This window comes from Schistocerca nitens, chromosome 12 (assembly GCF_023898315.1).
Source record: "Schistocerca nitens isolate TAMUIC-IGC-003100 chromosome 12, iqSchNite1.1, whole genome shotgun sequence".
NCBI classification, from domain to species: domain Eukaryota; kingdom Metazoa; phylum Arthropoda; class Insecta; order Orthoptera; family Acrididae; genus Schistocerca; species Schistocerca nitens.
The window spans coordinates 152,428,610-152,447,046 of NC_064625.1; positions in this window are offsets into that span (position 1 = coordinate 152,428,610).

Genomic DNA, 18,437 nt, shown 5'->3' on the forward strand with positions numbered 1-18,437 from the left:
CGAACAGTTCGACGACGTTTCCAGCAGCATGGATTATCAGCTCGGAGACCGTGGCTGCGGTTACCCTTGACGCTGCATCACAGACAGGAGCGCCTGCGATGGTGTACTCGACGACGAACCTGGGTGCACGAATGGCAAAACGTCAATTTTCGGATGAATCCAGGTTCTGTTTACAGCATCACGATGGTCGCATCCGTGTTTGGCGACATCGCGGTGAACGCGCATTGGAAGCGTGTATTCGTCATGGCCATACCGGCGTATCACCCACCGTGATGGTATTTGAAGCTGACTCCAGAATCATCCTATTGCCACAAACATACACTTCGCATGAAGACCATGAAGATAAGACACAAGAAATACGTAGGCACATATACAGTCGTTTCTTCCTCGCTCTATTTGCGAGTGAAACAGGAGAGGAAATGACTAGTAGCGGCCGGCCGGTGTGGCCGAGTGGTTCTAGGCTTTTCACTCCGGAACAGTGCTGCTTCTACGGTCGCAGGTTCGAATCCTGCCTCGGGCATGGACGTGTAAGATGTCCTTAGGTCAGTTAGGTTTAAGTAGTTCTAAGTTCTAGTGGACTGATGACCTCAGATGTTGTTCCATTGTGCTCAGAGCCATTTGTACCTTTTCTTTTTTTTTACTAGTAACGGTACAGGGTACCCTCCGCCACGCACTGTAATGTACCTTGCGTAGTATGCATGTACATGCAGATGTAGATGAAAGGACTTTGCGTATTTGAATAAAATGGATGTCTTGATTACAGATTATAAGACGAATGTCAACAAAAACGAAACAACTACAGTGGAATGTATTTGAATTAAGTCAGCCAATGCCCAGGGAATAAAATTAAGAAATGAAACGCTTAAAATTGGTAGATGAGTTTCACTATTTGGGCAACTAAATGAACGATGATGGCTCAAGTAGGAAGTATATAAAATGCAGACTGGCTGTAGCTAGGAAAGCATTTCTGAAAAAGGCGGATCTGTCAACATCTAACATAAATTTAAGTGTTAGGAAGTCTTTTCTGAAGATACGAGGGTTGGAACTTTAATAGTGGCAACTGTTTATTTACAGCTCGTACAAAATAGATACGTGTTCCAAAGTTTTACTCACCTTCAAAGTAGTCACCAGCATTGTGTGTAACCCGTTGGCAGCGATGTGGATGTCGTAGGATACTCTTAGCAGTGCCAGTTGTGTTGACAGTTCGAGCGGCGCGGTCTGTTGCCCCACGAATTTGTAGCAGTTCTGAAGCGAATGCCGTGAAGTGTATCCTTCAGTTTAGAAATCGAGTTGAATTCACGAGGGCTCAAGTCAGGGGAGTGCAGTAGGTGGTACAGCACTTAGCAGCCCCATTAGTCAAACAAATCAGTAACAGCTTGCACTGTACGTGCTTGAGCATTGTCATGCAAAATGATGGTCAGGTCCTGCAGAAAGTGTCATCACTTCTGTCTCTATGCTGTTCATTTTTGGAACACAACCTACGACCAGCTTAGAGGAAGATGTGATGACACTTTCTGCAGGACCTGACCGTCATTTTGCAGGTCAATGCTGTAGCACGTCCAGTGCAAGCTGTTCATGATTTGTTTGACTGATGGGGCTGCTAAGTGCTATACCACCTACTGCACTGCCCTGACTTACGCCCTCCTGAGTTCAACTCTATTTCTAAACTGAAGGAAACACTTCACGGCATTCACTTCAGAACTGCTACAAATTCGTAGGGCAATAGACAGCGCCACTCGAACTGTCAACACAACTGGCACTGCTAAGAGTATCCTACGACTTCCACGTCGCTGGTGACGGGTTATACACAATGCTGGTGACTACTTTGAAGGTCAGTAACACTTTGAAACACGTATCTGTTTCGTACGAGCTGTAAATAAATAGTTGGCACTATTAATGTTCCAACCCTTGTATTTGCCTGAAGTGTAGCCATGTATGGAAGTGAAAAATGGACGATCAACAGTTCAGACAAGACGTGAATAAAAGTTTTTGAAATGCGGTGCTGAAGAAGAATTCTGAAGATGAAATGGATAGGTCGCGTAAGTAATGAGAAGGTACTAAGCCAAATTGGGGAAATAAAGTGTGGCACAACTTGACTAAGAGAAGCGATCGGTTTACAGGACACATCCGGAGGCATCAAGGGATAGTGAAGTTTGGTTGTGGACGGGAGTGTGAGGGATAAAAATTGTAACTGAGTCCAAGAGTCGAATACAGGTTCAAATGGGCTTATTCAGTTAGGTTCAAATGGCTCTGAGCACTATGGGACTGAACATCTGAGGTCATCAGTCCCCTAGAACTTAGAACTACTTAAACCTGACTAACCTAAGAACATCACACACATCCATGCCCGTGGCAGGATTCGAACCTGCGACCGTAGCGGTCGCGCGGTTCCAGACTAAAGCGCCTAGAACCGTTCGGCCACTCCGGCCGGCATTCGGTTAGGGTTTCCAGGTGTCAGGTACTGGGGCAAGTAAAGCCTAGAACCGTTCGGCCACTCCGGCCGGCATTCGGTTAGGGTTTCCAGGTGTCAGGTACTGGGGCAAGTAAAGCCGTTATAACATTAAATGAATTCGCAATTGAGTATATGGACAACCATCAGCTGTACAATGGAATAACGACAACGAAAATCTGTGCCGCACCATCAAACTTGGATTCCCCGCTCACCGCGAGCGGTAGCCTTACCGTAAGGCTATCTGAGCATGACTCACTGGCAAACCCAAACTTCCATACATCAACCATGTGTCGATAAGCTGTAAACGTACATCCAATATGAATCTGGCCGTACATACGAGACGTTTTACTTGAAAGTCGCCTGCCCCGCAATTGCGAATGCATAGGATGTATTTGATAACGGCTGTAATGGCCGCGGTGCCTGTTCCTTCGGACATACACGCACGGCCAAAGTAACTCTCCGTGGTACTCCCAGTAACACAGGCACTGCAATATCTTATTTATCCACCGACATCGCGCAAGCGACTTTCAAGTAAAAAAATGTCTCGCCTGTACGAGAATATACGTAATGGATGTACGAGTACGGGTCGCAGACGCATGTTTGACAACATATGGAAGTTTGGGTGTGGCCGTGATTCGACACTGACAGCCAAATGTTAGCCGGCACGGTAGCTCAATGTGTTCGGTCAGATGGTTGGCTATCCTCTCTAATACACTACTGGCCATTAAAATTGCTACACCACGAAGATGACGTGCTACAGACGCGAAATTTAACCGACAGGAACAAGATGCTGTGATATGCAAATGGCTAGCTTTTTAGAGCATTCACACAAGGTTGGCGCCGGTGGCGACACCTACAACGTGCTGACATGAGTAAAGTTTCCAACTGATTTCTCATACAAAAACAGCAGTTGACCGGCGTTGCCTGGTGAAACGTTGTTGTGATGCCTCGTGTAAGGAGGAGAAATGCGTACCATCACGTTTCCGACTTTGATAAAGGTCGGATTGTAGCCTATCGCGATTTCGGGTTTATCGTATCGCGACATTGCTGCTCGCGTTCGTCGAGATCCAATGACTGTTAGCAGAATATGGAATCGGTGGGTTCAAGACGGTATTACGGAACGCTGTGCTGGATCCCAACGGCCTCGTATCACTAGCAGTCGAGATGACAGGCATCTTATCCGCACGGCTGTAACAGATCGTGCAGCCGCGTCTCGATCCCAGAGTCAACAGACGGTGACGTTTGCGACACAGCAACCATCTGCACGAACAGTTCGACGACGTTTGCAGCAGCATGGACTATCGGAGACCGTGGCTGCGGTTACCCTTGACGCTGCATCACAGACAGGAGCGCCTGCGATGGTGTACTCAACAACGAACCTAGGTGAACGAATGCCAAAACGTCTTTTTTTGGGATGAATCCAGGTTCTGTTCACAGCATCATGATGCTACCATCCGTGTTTGGCGACATCGCGGTGAACGTACATTGGAAGCGTGTATTCGTCATCGCCATACTGGCGTATCGCCCAGCGTGATGTTATGGGGTACCATTGGTTACACGTCTCGGTCACCTCTTGTTCGCATTGACGGTACTTTGAACAGTGGACGTTACATTTCAGATGTGTTACGACCCGTTGCTCTACCCTTCTCTCGATCCCTGCGAAACCCGACATTTCAGCAGGATAATGCACAACCGTATGTTGCAGGTCCTGTACGGGCCTTTCTGAATACAGGAAATGTTCCACTGCTGTCCTGGGCAGCACATTCTCCAGATCTCTCACCAACTGAAAAAGTCTGGTCAATGGTGGCCGAGCAACTGTCTCGTCACAATACGCCAGTCACTACTCTTGATGAACTGTGGTATCGTGCTGAAGTTGCATGGGCAGCTGTACCTGTACACGCCATCCAAGCTCTGTTTGACTCAATGCCCAGGCGTATCAAGGTCGTTATTACGGCCAGAGGTGGTTGTTGTGGGTACTGATTTCTCAGGATGTATGCACCCAAATTGCGTGAAAATGTAATCACATGTCAGTTCTAGTATAATATACTTGTCCAGTGAATACCCGTTTATGATCTGCATTTCTTCTTGGTGTAGCAATTTTAATGGCCATTAGTGTATTATGGATAAGATACACTTCCGTTAAATCTTCAGCAGAAGAGTTGCCCATAATGTACCACTGCTGTAAAATTCGTACCTCTTGTACTATTCGAGATTGGGTGTTGTCAGTGTGAACTACGCGCTTCTCGGGGCCACGGCGTCAGCTATGAGCTCTCTGCGTTGAGGAACACATCGTCTGAGGACAGAGTTGATTTTGTTGTATTTTTCATCCGACTTGTTGGGTACGTGGCGAAAAGCATCGTTGTTAGAAGTTCTAATAATATTTTACTTATGAGTCAATACATATGAAAGAACCTTACTTCCCAGTCATGAATCTGTATTCGTTTTATTTTGTTTACAGAAAGTTGGCAAAGAAAAATTGGCGACATTGCCTATAATACACCGGTATATGTTTCGATATTTTACCGGCACAATTTAAGATATTTGGAGTTATAATGAACTTCAAAAAGTTTGTTTAGCATTATCAGTCGAACATAATGTTTGGAAAGTATGTGATGAAATTTTCTAATGCTTTCTTTATACTGAGGTTTTAATTAAATAATTATTTTGTATTATGGTACTGCAACAGAAAGGCATTATGGAAAGTGGAGCACAGGTAACTAACGTTTAGCTATAACAACATATCTAAATGAGGATCATCGATTAAATGAATGTGCACCCGTATAAAATGTGCTTAAGCCAGCAATTAAGACGAATAATGAATATAAAAGCAGAAATGCAAAGGAGGATTTGAAAATTTTCGGCCGCCGCAAAGGGTTTTCGAACGAAGTTGAACACGAATTTTAAGAGGATAGCCTAAGACGTGAAGAAATGATGTTCGGTTTATACATGTCTGATGTAGAAAACTTGCTTTCGACACTGCAGAACGAAACCGATTGCCCCATAATTTCAACGCCGAAAATGCCATGGTAGGCAAATAGTGGGGTATAGCCGTCCAGCCAAGAAATATCACCGAATCAGAGGGAAATGATGACAGCTGCACGCAAATCTTCAAGGTCTAGGCAAGAAGCGTATGTACTGACTAGTAGCCTGTGCGAAAAAAAGTTAAGCAAAGGAGAAGAAATGTAGGACTATAGCTCCATCTGTGAAAAGCAGTATTTTGGACATTCTGCGGGGAAGCCAACACAGAAACTCGCCAATGAAGCAGAGCAATGGTGCAACTTTCTGACAGATTAAAACTGTGCCGGACCGAGACTCGAACTCGGGACCTTTGCCTTTCGCGGGCAAGTGCTCTACCAACTGAGCTACCCAAGCACGACACACGACCCGTCCTCACAGGTTCAATTCTGCAACTACCTCGTCTCCTACCTTCCAAACTTTACAGAAGCTCTCCTGCGAACCTTGCAGAACTAGCACTCCTTAAAGAAAGGATATTGCGGAGACACGGCTTAGCCACAGTCTGGGGTACCGGCTGAATTGAAGCTGTGAGGACGGGTCGTGAGTCGTGCTTGGGTAGCTCAGATGGTAGAGCACTTGCCCGCGAAAGGCAAAGGTCCCCAGTTCGAGTCTCGGTCCGCACACAGTTTTAGTCTGCCAGGAAGTTTCATATCAGCGCGCACTCCTGCAGAGTGAAAATCTCATTCCAGAGGAATAGTGTTGCGAGTTGTGCGATAAAGATCCAACGCGAAAAATGATCATACGCATGAAATGCAAAGTTTGGAATCATAGAAAACGAACAAGGATGGGGAAAGCAGTGAAAAAGTTCTATAGTAACGCTTCCAAGTAGTAATGAAAGAACTAAAATATGGAACATTTACTTCTACTTTGACCAGTGCGTTTCTTTAAGGTCATAGATATTGTTTGAAAGTGGGGTACAATTCACGCATCCATTGGTACAAATTACGAAACCAGACTCCTAATTTTTACCATTTGTAGAAATTTCGAAAATTAAGTGTAGTCAGTCATCAAATCAGGAAAGTCCTGCAATTGAGAATGACACTGTTCACATAATTTTGTATCTTACTCTTTAGGTTATCTATACCAATATACAAAAACGAGTCGTTGTTGTTTAATGTTAGCAGAAATGTCGAAAAGTTCTTGACCGATTTACTTCAAATCATTAAAACCGACTGCGAGAACGGAAACGATGTGCTGTGAAGATGAGCTGCTTACTTTCCTTTTTCCAGTCAGCTTTAACTATGACGATAATGAGGTCCCTTAGTCCGAGGAGCGTAGGGGATGATGCGGGAGAACCCCACCGCTGTACTACGCAACGCCCTGGCGGAGGTGGTTTGCCATTGCTTTCCTCCGACCGTAATGGGGATGAATGATGATGATGAAGACGACACAATAACATCCAGTCATCACGATGCAGAGAAAATGCCTGACCCCGCAGGGAATCGAACCCGGGACCCCGTGCTCGGGAAGCGAGAACGCTACCGCAAGACCACGAGCTGCGGACTTTAACTACGATAGCAGGGCATTTAAAACATCAGACAAATTGTTTCTTCCTCATGTATTACTTCTCCTTAAATTTATATTTAAACAAAAATTTTATATACAACAATGTGGTGTTTTGTTTTCTTTTTCGCAGTCGGTTTTAGCAAGTAACAGGAAAGTTGTATTTATGACTCACCAGCTGAACGATAGAAATACTGGTACGGAGTCAGTATCGTCCAAAACTTTGTACTGCTACCTTTCCGCAGACTAAAACTATGTGAAATACAGTCATTGGAGCTACTATCCTCACAGGATAGCAGCTGGAGAGGTCTCTCTTATAATCCGCGTACGGTACCAATGATCGCAACCGATTTTGCAATTCATTTTAAGCTACTTCAATTGGAAATCAACGTTTTGTTTGCAATAACAATAAACAAGGAGACGGAGACAGAATGACAGAGTCGTGGCAGGAAACCGCTGAAGTTCTCCTACGCACTCTGCTGCCAGATGGCGAGGCAAATGAGGAGGATGAACTCCAACAACAAATTCGCAGGGAGGATCTAAATGAATACACCAACAACACCATGGTGTACCCCTTCTCAGAGGAAGAAGTGGCTGCAAAAATCAAATCACTAAAGAAGGGTAAAGCACCGGGGCCTGACGGCATAATCGCGGAGGTGGTACAGTTCCTCCCCCCCCCCCCCCCCCCCAGCAGTCTCTCACGGGACTGTTCAATGAGTGCCTAAGAACAGGAAGTTTCCCTAAAATCTGGAAAAAGGCCAACGTAATAATCATTAAAAAAGGGAAGGACAAGGACCCCGTAGAACCCAAATCTTATAGGCCAATCTGTCTCCTGGATAATCTAGGAAAACTGTCGGAGAAGCTACTGGCTGACAGACTGACAGCGCACAGGATGCTGTGCGGGATGAGCGACAGGCAGTTCGACTTTAGGCCGGGGCGATCGGCGTCTGACGCAATTGCCCTGGCAGCTGAGGTCTGCAGCTCAACCCCGCACAAGTATGTGGTAGGCATCATGGTGGACATCAGTGGCGCCTTCGACAACCTGTGGTGGCCCTCGCTCTTCTCCCGCTTGCGTGAGGAGGAGTGCCCAGGGCCCCTCTATGGCTGTCTGAGGAGCTATTGCATGGACAGGGAGGTATGGCTATCGTCGCCTAGCGGAAGAACAAGTAAGACCATCACGAAGGGGTGTCCCCAGGGATCAGTTCTGGGGCCACTCTTTTGGGATATAAACATAGGACCCCTCCTAGAGAAATTACAACTAAGTGACGACGTGCTAGACGTGATAGCTTATGCTGACGACCTCCTCCTGCTGGTAGGCGGCCGCAGCCGAGAAGAACTAGAGCCTAAGGTAGCGCAAGCTATGATAGTACTTCAGAAATGGTGCCAAGAAGCAAAAATGAAAATTGCACCGCACAAATCCACATATTTATTAATGAAAATGGCAAATGGTTCAAATGGCTCTGAGCACTACGGGATTCAACTGCTGTGGTCATAAGTCCCCTAGAACTTAGAACTACTTAAACCTAAACCTAAACCTGTCCTTACAGCACACAACACCCAGCCATCACGAGGCAGAGAAAATCCCTGACCCCGCCGGGAATCGAACCCGGGAACCCGGGCGTGGGAAGCGAGAACGCTACCGCACGACCACGAGATGCGGGCTATTTATTAATGAAAGGCAGTCTTGTCAGAAATCCAACCGTCAGAATTGAGGGAACTCCAGTTCTTCGGCGTCGAGAGGCTAGATAGAAAAAAATGGAATTACAATACTCAAATAGAAAACATCACGCAGCGAGCATTAGAAATTTTAAACAATCTTATCAGTATAGGCCATAAAAGATTCCACCTACCTCCCAACTTGATCAAACTTTGTCATAACAGCATCCTAACATCCTTAGTAGGATATGCGAGCGGGGCTTGGGCACACAGGCTCACGAGGGTGGTGCCCGTAGTGACCGTGAGAAGGGTGCAGCGGAACATGCTGTTGCGCTCAGTCGGGGCATACCGAACAACACCCGGGGGGGCCTTACTGACAATAATAGGATTATGTCCCTTAGACATAAAAAATTAGGGAACAGGGAGCGTGGTATTGGGTCTCTAAAGGAAAGGTAGAAAAGACCAGGGAAATCATGGGGGTACAAGTTGGGGATAGATATGCAGTAAAGAGAAGGGGCGAAGAGTTATGGCAACAGCAATGTGAAACAGAGGAAACGGGAAGAAGGGTATTCCAGCTACTACCGAACATCAGAGAAAGGCTTCAAATGAGCCACTTTGAGCCGAGCAGAGGTCAGCTGCACTTTCTTACAGGTCACGGGCCATATCCGACATATCTATGTCGATTTGGAAAACGGGCAACACCAGCGTGCGACTGTGGTGCTCCGGATGGAACACCCGAACATGTCGTCTATGACTGCACGTTGTATGACGATGTGGCGCTCGAACTCAGGAATCAATTGCCGAACAGAGACACATACACGCTACTGCGACGTGCCGAGACCTTCAATGTCCTCAACAATTTGGCAAACGAAGTATCCCAAAAGATCTTGAGGGATTTCATTAGTAACCAACACGGTTAGAGATCAAAAAATAACCCGATGAAGACTGAGGTGCACCTGCAATTTCCGCCGAGCGCGGTACTGGCCGGTTGTTTCACAACTGGAATCCGCCGCGCTGTCGGATCAGGGGAGCAGGAGCACCATTCCCGGACTTGACATGCACTAAGATTTGATAGGAAGTAGTTATACTAGAATAACATAAAATTAGAACACTAACATCACTAACATAGGTAGGGACTGCAGCGATTCAGGGGCACGCTCACTGGGATTAGCTCAGTGAGCAGGCCATGTTAGTAGCTTTGTATTTCGTCTGGCACACCTGTAACGCTGCAGAGTAGCTAGATTTAGAATAACCAGATTAGTTAAGTAGTTAGATTAACCCTGTCCATAGTGTGCCATTAATTAATTAAGTAGTAGAAGCTGCTTGTTTTCAAGTATAGTAACTGGACCCACTAATTAGATAAGGTGGTGGGTTAATGTGTAAAATACAATGTTTGCTGTTTACGAACAATTTGTATCACAATACCTTCTTTTAGATTGTTTATAATAATGTTGTTGTATAAATAAAGTGCTTTTTAAAAAAAAAAAACAAGGCTCGAGGTCATAGGGAGAGGGGAGGAGAGAAGAGGAGATGGACATAGAGAGAAGTAAGAAGATGGACAGAGAGAGAGGCAGAGGCAGAGAGAGAGACAGAGAGAGGCAGAGAGAGAGAGGGGGGAGGGGGGAATGGAGAGCGAGGGGGAAGGATGAGAAGATGGATAAAGACAGGAGGCAGGATGAGAAAATCGACAGAAAAACTGGGGAGGAAAGGCTGGACAGAGAGAGGGGGTAGTAGGAAAACTGAAGTACATATATGCAATTCCACTACGCACTGAGCAATTTGCGAAACATTGCCGGTACAATTTAGTCAACTCTCCTTTACAGTCAAACTGTGTACGTCAGGCAGCGTAACCACGACGCACAAATACCCAGATTATTTTCATTCAGTGTTTGAGAAAGAGAGCTCAGTTAGTGACTTGACGACTTTTTTCTTCGCTGAAACACAGACCTCTCAACCCTCCCCCCCCCCCCCCCCCCAACACGAAAAGTCAAGAAAGAAAATAAAAAGTTTACCACTTACATTTTCGCTTTTCATGCAGTAACAGCGCAGCATCAAGTACGATGACGCAGACGAAATCTACACGTACCACTGAATGTAACCGCAAAATTATATCATTGGGCAACTCACAGTTCAGGAGATACAACGTCTTAAACATTGAGAACCGTGAAAAACTAGCTTTTGGTTAAAACGGAGTGCAAATTACCCAGACTTTATCCGTCCATTGCGTAATGAAAGCACTTGGCGACTTCCAACAAACTTTAAACACCTTTTCAAACTTTTTCTCGATTACACGCTAAACGTCAAATACTTATAAATTAACTCATTTGCAAAGTTATCTCACGTTTGACGTTGTTTTCTACATGGGAGTTCGTTTCTGCTGCCCTTCTAGTACCACTGGGGTCAATATGACCCGAGAAGCACATTGTAAACATATATCTCCCTCGTGTTCAAAACTATAATTTTCAAAATACATGACTTTCTGCCTTCGAGTCAATTGTATCCAATAATGTTCTATTCAGTTTTATATTTACAATACATTAAAAATTATTTATGTTTTCTTTGCACTGAGTACGACTGGGATCGATATGACCCCACATGAATTTCTTATTTCTTGAACGTAATATTTATGAAAATAGGATGATGATTGTTGCCTTGAAAAAGTATAATGTATGTTTTTATTTTAGTTCTTAAAAATACTGCCAAGGTATTCGGTGTAAATTAGTTCGGGGTTTATATGACCCAAGTGACATTCTGCGGGAAAAAAAAGAAGATCTTGGTAACAAGAAGGTTAAGTAATCGAAAACGCATACTTGGTAACACCGACAGGATCACATCAACATCTACACCTACATGGGTTCTCCGCCAATTCGCAATTGAGTGCCGTACATCCCATCTGATGCGGATACCACACCGCACAGCACTGCTCCAGAAAGGGACGGACAAGACTAGTTTAAGCAGTGTCTTAATAGAACTGTCTCTGGACTGAAGACCACACACACACGCACAGAGAGAGAGAGAGAGGATGGTTAAATACGCGAGAGCAATCCACGGCAGATGAGCTCGCCAGAGGACGCGACACGTGCTTAATTAAAATGGTTGGAATGGAGTGGAGTGGCCTTACCTTGACTCAGCACGAGGACGGCAGCTAGGCCCACCCAGCAAAGCCGCATGGCGGCGACACGCCTGCGACGAGTGCTAACGCCCGGTGGACGCGTGTGACATCCGCCGGTTAATCGCCGCCTCTCCTTTTCAGGACACGCACTCACAAGGTCCTCCTGCCGAAATTTCCTCCCTCTGAGGTCTCACTGCAGCCGCTACCGACAGCCGATGTCCACTCGCGCGGGTTGACTCACGCAGCCAGCCGCATATCTCAAGTCCGCACTCACACAACGGTTTACCCCCCTGAGCAAAGTGCCGTTCTCACACACGTAACCAGTCGTCACATAATTTGAGAGCGAGTAACTTTAAACCGTTACCACTTATCTCGCACAGAGTCTTCCACGCAGACTTGAAAAAAAGAAAAAGAATAGTGCGATTCATCCACTCGTTCCAGTGATGTCACCAGTGTCTACAAACTCTCAACAAAATGCCGCCACTCGCCATTATAAACCGAAGATCAAACGCATCTGCAATGAATATTCATACCTGAAAATCGTTGCACTCCAATAACTTTTTACGCCACTCCCGCAACACGGACGTACCAAGTCTATCCAGGCTTTCGAATTTTAACTGTCTATCGGCGCACATTTTCCAGCACCTAACCTCTCAAAACAAAGTTTAACAACATAAAAAATAAGCACGACATTATTACGCCACAGCTATTGGGCGAGACAGTCATCAAATTCTACAAGTAATCACAATAACACTAGCTATAAAATTGCAGTAAAAACGCAAAAAAAAAAAAAATGTTGTATTCAGTGGAGTCATCTAGTGGCACCTCAGAAAATCGCCGATTTCGTGCACTGACTGTTACCCCCCGAGTTCGGAACTAAACAGCGTTTTTTCCGCAAGAAGGCAAATTTCGGTCAAAAATTTAAACTTTTAGACATAATTTTGTTGCAAAGATTTCGACAACGCCCTCAGCCAGCACCCGAGTATGCTGCCATTAAAAAATTTATTTCTTACAAAACGTATTCCACACTTTTTGGAATGCTACGCGTCTTTGCCTGTAATTTAGCAACTTCTAACAAGCAAGCAATATGCAAGAGCACTGCCTATATTTACTGTCAGTGATAAACCGGCGTGTTAAAGTATACTGACACATCAAGAAAAACTTTTAGATCACTGGTAACATCGTGGCTACAGTGCAAAATATATCGCGTCTTAGCAGTTACGAAATAAAAGGCATCAAATTTATTCGAAATTTAAACGACTGTAGCATTAAACTCACTCTGTAAACGTTTTGCGTCACTGACTTAATACAGCCGATGTGAACAGTCTATTGGGAAACTGTCCGTAGTGCACTCTGCCATTCTCTGCTGGAACGAGCGAAGTTTCGCACAAAAAGCAGAAGCTGTGTAATCCCTTAAGGACGGATACGCACGTGCCGTCGCAGTTAATGAGAACACAGAATGCTGCGGCACGGCGCTGTATTTCGTGACGCGAAGTATTACTGCCCTCCCACACGGCCGGAGCAGTGTATGCAACGAGAGATGATAGCAAATTGAATCGGCTAGCGTGCTCCCACAGTGAAACTTCGCGCGCAACTTTCTCTGATGCGTCCATCCCCCCACCACCGTGCCGTCTGCGCATGCGCCGTAGTGTACGCAGCGTTGGTTAAATGGAACGTCCCACTGAACGGACTTAACTCAGTACCCCAACGCCCCTCTTCCCCCCACCCTCCGGATTCTTTAAGGAATCAGATCCCCATGTATAAAAATGCTTCAGATCGTGTTTATATCATTATCAAACACTGGATGAGTAAAATATCGTAAATCTTTCCGTTTTAAGCAAAAATTAGTGTTTCGCGCATGTCATTGTGAAGTGCGGTAATATGATTATCGTGCGATAATACGATTTTACGTTTACATTCAGTGGCGTATGTTGATAGATATGCGTGAAGTGTTGCTAATAGAGTTGAACCATGAATTTACTTTCAAAACCTTTTCTTAAGAATTTACTTTATTTGCTAGCGATTCATCAAGAACATTAACACATTTAATCACACTATGTGAGCGTGGAAGTAGTTGCCAGTGGGTAATTGTTGAAAACAAATTAAATTTCTTTCAACAAATGGAAATTTTATTCCTAAAAGCCTTTTTTAAAAAAAAAAATAGATTTAAAATTATAATCAGAAAGCACCCGCTAAATACCAAGTTACAATTTATTCAGAGACAGAAATAACTTTTTGATTGTGTAAGCTTTCGCGCTGAGAACCTTGTTGTTCCCTTTAAAATGGCCATAGTCACGACCGCTCACAACAACCTCTGAAAGACTACACTGGTGCAAATCTGCAACACACCAGATTACTTTAAACTAAAAATTTTAACAACTCACACAAGCGCATAAACTATGCACACCGTACGATGGATGGAAATGGTACAAAACATTAACATTAAAAAAAAATTAACTTGCCACCGAAGGTGCAACTTGATTTAAAAAAAAAAAAAAAAGGAACTCTTACGGTGGAAGGGTGGCAACTTTATATACTAAAATGACCATTTTTAATAAGAAAACCATGAAATGCAGTCTTACATAAAATATACAAACATGCTCTACATTATACATATACCGCCTCTCAAGATGATAGGCAAACTAAAAACATATTTCAGGAATTCGGCCGTTACACTTCAAGCAATAAATTCGTTAACACGGAATCTGAGAAACATGACAGAGGCAGCTATTAACGTACGGCAGACCGACAGACAGACAGACACAAACTGCCTAACAAATGCGGACGAGAGACAGACGAGCAAGCTGGGAACGAGAGACTGGCCAAGAAAACAAGTAGAATTTAACAGTTGAATGAAACAACATATCACCAATCACTTAACTTCTAAGAAACTGCGATTTCTCGAGAAGACCTGGCGCAGTACCCCCAAATCGCTCTCCCGAACCGTCCGCTGCCAGCCGCTTCAACGGACGCAGCAAGGCGCGCCGATCTCCCGTCTCACGGCGTCGCAGCTCGCACCGGCCACACCGATGTCGTGGGTTGAGTCCTGTTGCTCTCGTGTCGGCCGCGAAGACACTACCCCTCGCTGTACGGCGCGGCCCACTGGACTCACGTGGCTACCTCACATGCGCCGACGCTCAAGGCGGACAAGTCATCTTGTGTCTCAACGGGAAATGCTATATATACTTTCACTATGAAATATTAAATGCTCTGAGTAACCAGAAGTCACCCGTTGGGATTTTTTGTGATCTATCAAAGCTTTATGATTGTGTAAATCATGGAATACTTCTAGGTAAGCTCAAGTACTGTGGTATGAATGGGACAGTGCTCAAATGGTTTAAATCATACCTAACTGGAAGAGTGCAGAAAGTTTAAATAATCAGTTCACATAATATGCAAAAAAACTGGTGATTTCTCAAACTGGGGATCAATCAAGAATGGGGTGCCGCAAGGTTCGGTCTTGGGGCCTCTGCTGTTCTTACTATATATTAATGACTTGCCATTCTATATTCACGAAGATGCAAAGCTGGTACTTTTTGCCGATGATACAAGTATAGCAATCACACTCATGAGACAAGAATTAACTGGTGAAATTGTAAACGATGTTCTTCAGAAAATCATTAAGTGGTTCTCTGCAAATGGGCTCTCATTAAACTTTGACAAAACACAGTATATACAGTTCCACACAGTAAATGGAAAGACACCATTAATAAATATAGACTTCGATCAGAAATCGGTAGCTAAGGTAGAATATTCGAAATTTCTAGGTGTATACATTGATGAGGGGTTGATCTGGAAAAAACACACTGAGGATCTGCTGAAACGTTTGAGTTCAGCTACTTATGATATTAGGATCATTGCAAATTTTGGCGATATACATTTGAGTAAATTAGCTTACCACGCCTATTTTCATTCTCTGCTTTCGTATGGCACCATAGTCTGGGGTAACTCATCATTGAGTAAAAGAGTGTTCATTGCACAGAAGCGTGTAATCAGAATAATTGCTGGAGCTCATCCAAGATCATCCTGCAGACACTTATGTGAAATTTGTTATTAACAATCCAAACGAATTCAAAAGTAATAGCAGTGTACATGGCTACAACACTAGGAGAAAGGATGATCTTCACTACTCAAGGTTATATCTAACTTTGGCTCAGAAAGGGGTAAATTATGCTGCCACAAAAGTCTTTCGTCACTTACCTAATAGCATCAAAAATCTGACAGATAGCCATATAGCATTTAAAAGGAAATTAAAAGAATTTCTTAATGACAACTTCTTCTACTCATTAGATTAATTTTTGGATATAGTAAGTGGGTAATTTCCCAACCCCTACACAAAAAAAAAAATTAAAAATATTGATTGTCATGTAATATTCTGTCTAATGTAATATCTTGTTTAGATACATTTTATTAACCTGACACGTTCCACATCATTAGGAAGTATCGTGAAATTTCCTGGCAGATTAAAACTGTGTGCGGGACCGAGACTCGAACTCGGGACCTTTGTCTTTCGCGGGCAAGTGCTCTACCATCTGAGCTACCCAAGCACGACTCACGCCCCGTCCTCACAGCTTTACTTTTGCCAGTACCTCGTCTCCTACCCTCCAAACTTAACAGAAGCTCTCCTGTGAAACTTGGAGAACTAGCACTCCTGAAAGAAAGGATGTTGTGGAGACATGGCTTAGCCACAGCCTGGGGGATGTTTCCAGAATGAGATTTTCACTCTGCAGCGGTGTGTGCGCTGATATGAAACTTCCTGGCAGATTAAAACTGTGTGCCGGACCGAGACTCGAACTCGGTACCTTTGCTGTGAGGACGGGGCGTGAGTCGTGCTTGGGTAGCTTAGATGGCAGAGCACTTGCCCGCGGAAGGCAAAGGTCCCGAGTTCGAGTCTCGATCCGGCACACAGTTTTAATCTGCCAGGAATTTTCATATCAGCAAACACTCCGCTGCAGAGTGAAAAATCTCATTCTGAAGAAGTATCGTATTCATGATCTATGGAACAAGTACTAATCTAACCTCTAATCTAGTGTACAGCTCCCTCATGTCTTAGCAAATGTCCTATCATCCTGTTCCTTCTCCTTATCAGTGTTTTCCACATATTCCTCTCCGACTCTGCATAGAACCTCCTCATTCCTTACCTTATCAGTCCACCTAATTTTCAACATTCGTCTATAGCACCACATCTCAAATGCTTCGATTCTCTTCTGTTCCGGTTTTCCCACAGTCCATGTTTCACTCCCATACAATGCTGTACTCCAGACGTACATCCTCAGAAATTTCTTCCTCAAATTAAGGCCGGTATTTGATATTAGTAGACTTCTCTTGGCCAGAAATGCCTTTTTTGCCATAGCGAGTCTGCTTTTGATGTCCTCCTTGCTCCGTCCGTCATTGGTTATTTTACTGCCTAGGTAGCAGAATTCCTTAACTTCATTGACTTCGTGACCATCAATCCTGATGTTAAGTTTCTCGCTGTTCTCATTTCTACTGCTTCTCATTACCTTCGTCTTTCTCCGATTTAGTCTCAAACCATACTGTGTACTCATTAGACTGTTCATTCCGTTCAGCAGATCATTTAATTCTTCTTCACTTTCACTCATGATAGCAATGTCATCAGCGAATCGTATAATTGATATCCTTTCACCTTGTATTTTAATTCCACTCCTGAACCTTTCTTTTATTTCCATCATTGCTTCCTCGATGTACAGATTGAAGAGTAGGGGCGAAAGGCTACAGCCTTGTCTTACACCCTTCTTAATACGAGCACTTCGTTCTTGATCGTCCACTCTTATTATTCCCTCTTGGTTGTTGTACATATTGTATATGACCCGTCTCTCCTTATAGCTTACCCCTACTTTTTTCAGAATCTCGAACAGCTTGCACCATTTTATATTGTCGAACGCTTTTTCCAGGTCGACAAATCCTATGAAAGTGTCTTTAGCCTTGCTTCCATTATTAGCCGTAACGTCAGAATTGCCTCTCTCGTCCCTTTACTTTTCCTAAAGCCAAACTGATCGTCACCTAGCGCATTCTCAATTTTCTTTTCCATTCTTCTGTATATTATTCTTGTAAGCAGCTTCGATGCATGAGCTGTTAAGCTGATTGTGCAATAATTCTCGCACTTGTCAGCTCTTGCCGTCTTCGGAATTGTGTGGATGATGCTTTTCCGAAAGTCAGATGGTATGTCTCCAGACTCATATATTCTGCACACCAACGTAAATAGTCGTTTTGTTGCCACTTCCCACAATGATTTTAGAAATTCTGATGGAATGTTGTTATCTATCCCTTCTGCCTTATTTGACCGTAAGTCCTCCAAAGCTCTTTTAAATTCCGATTCTAATACTGGATCCCCTATCTCTTCTAAATCGACTCCTGTTTCTTCTTCTATCACATCAGATAAATCTTCACCCTCATAGAGGCTTTCAATGTATTCTTGCCACCTATCTGCTCTCTCCTCTGCATTTAAAAGTAGAATTCCCGTTGCACTCTTAATGTTACCACCGTTGCTTTTAATGTCACCAAAGGTTGTTTTGACTTTCCTGGTTGGCTCTAAGCACTATGGGACTCAACTGCTGAGGTCATTAGTCCCCTATAACTTAGAACTAGTTAAACCTAACTAACCTAAGGACATCACAAACATCCATGCCCGTGGCAGGATTCGAACCTGCGACCGTAGCGGTCTTGCGGTTCCAGACTGCA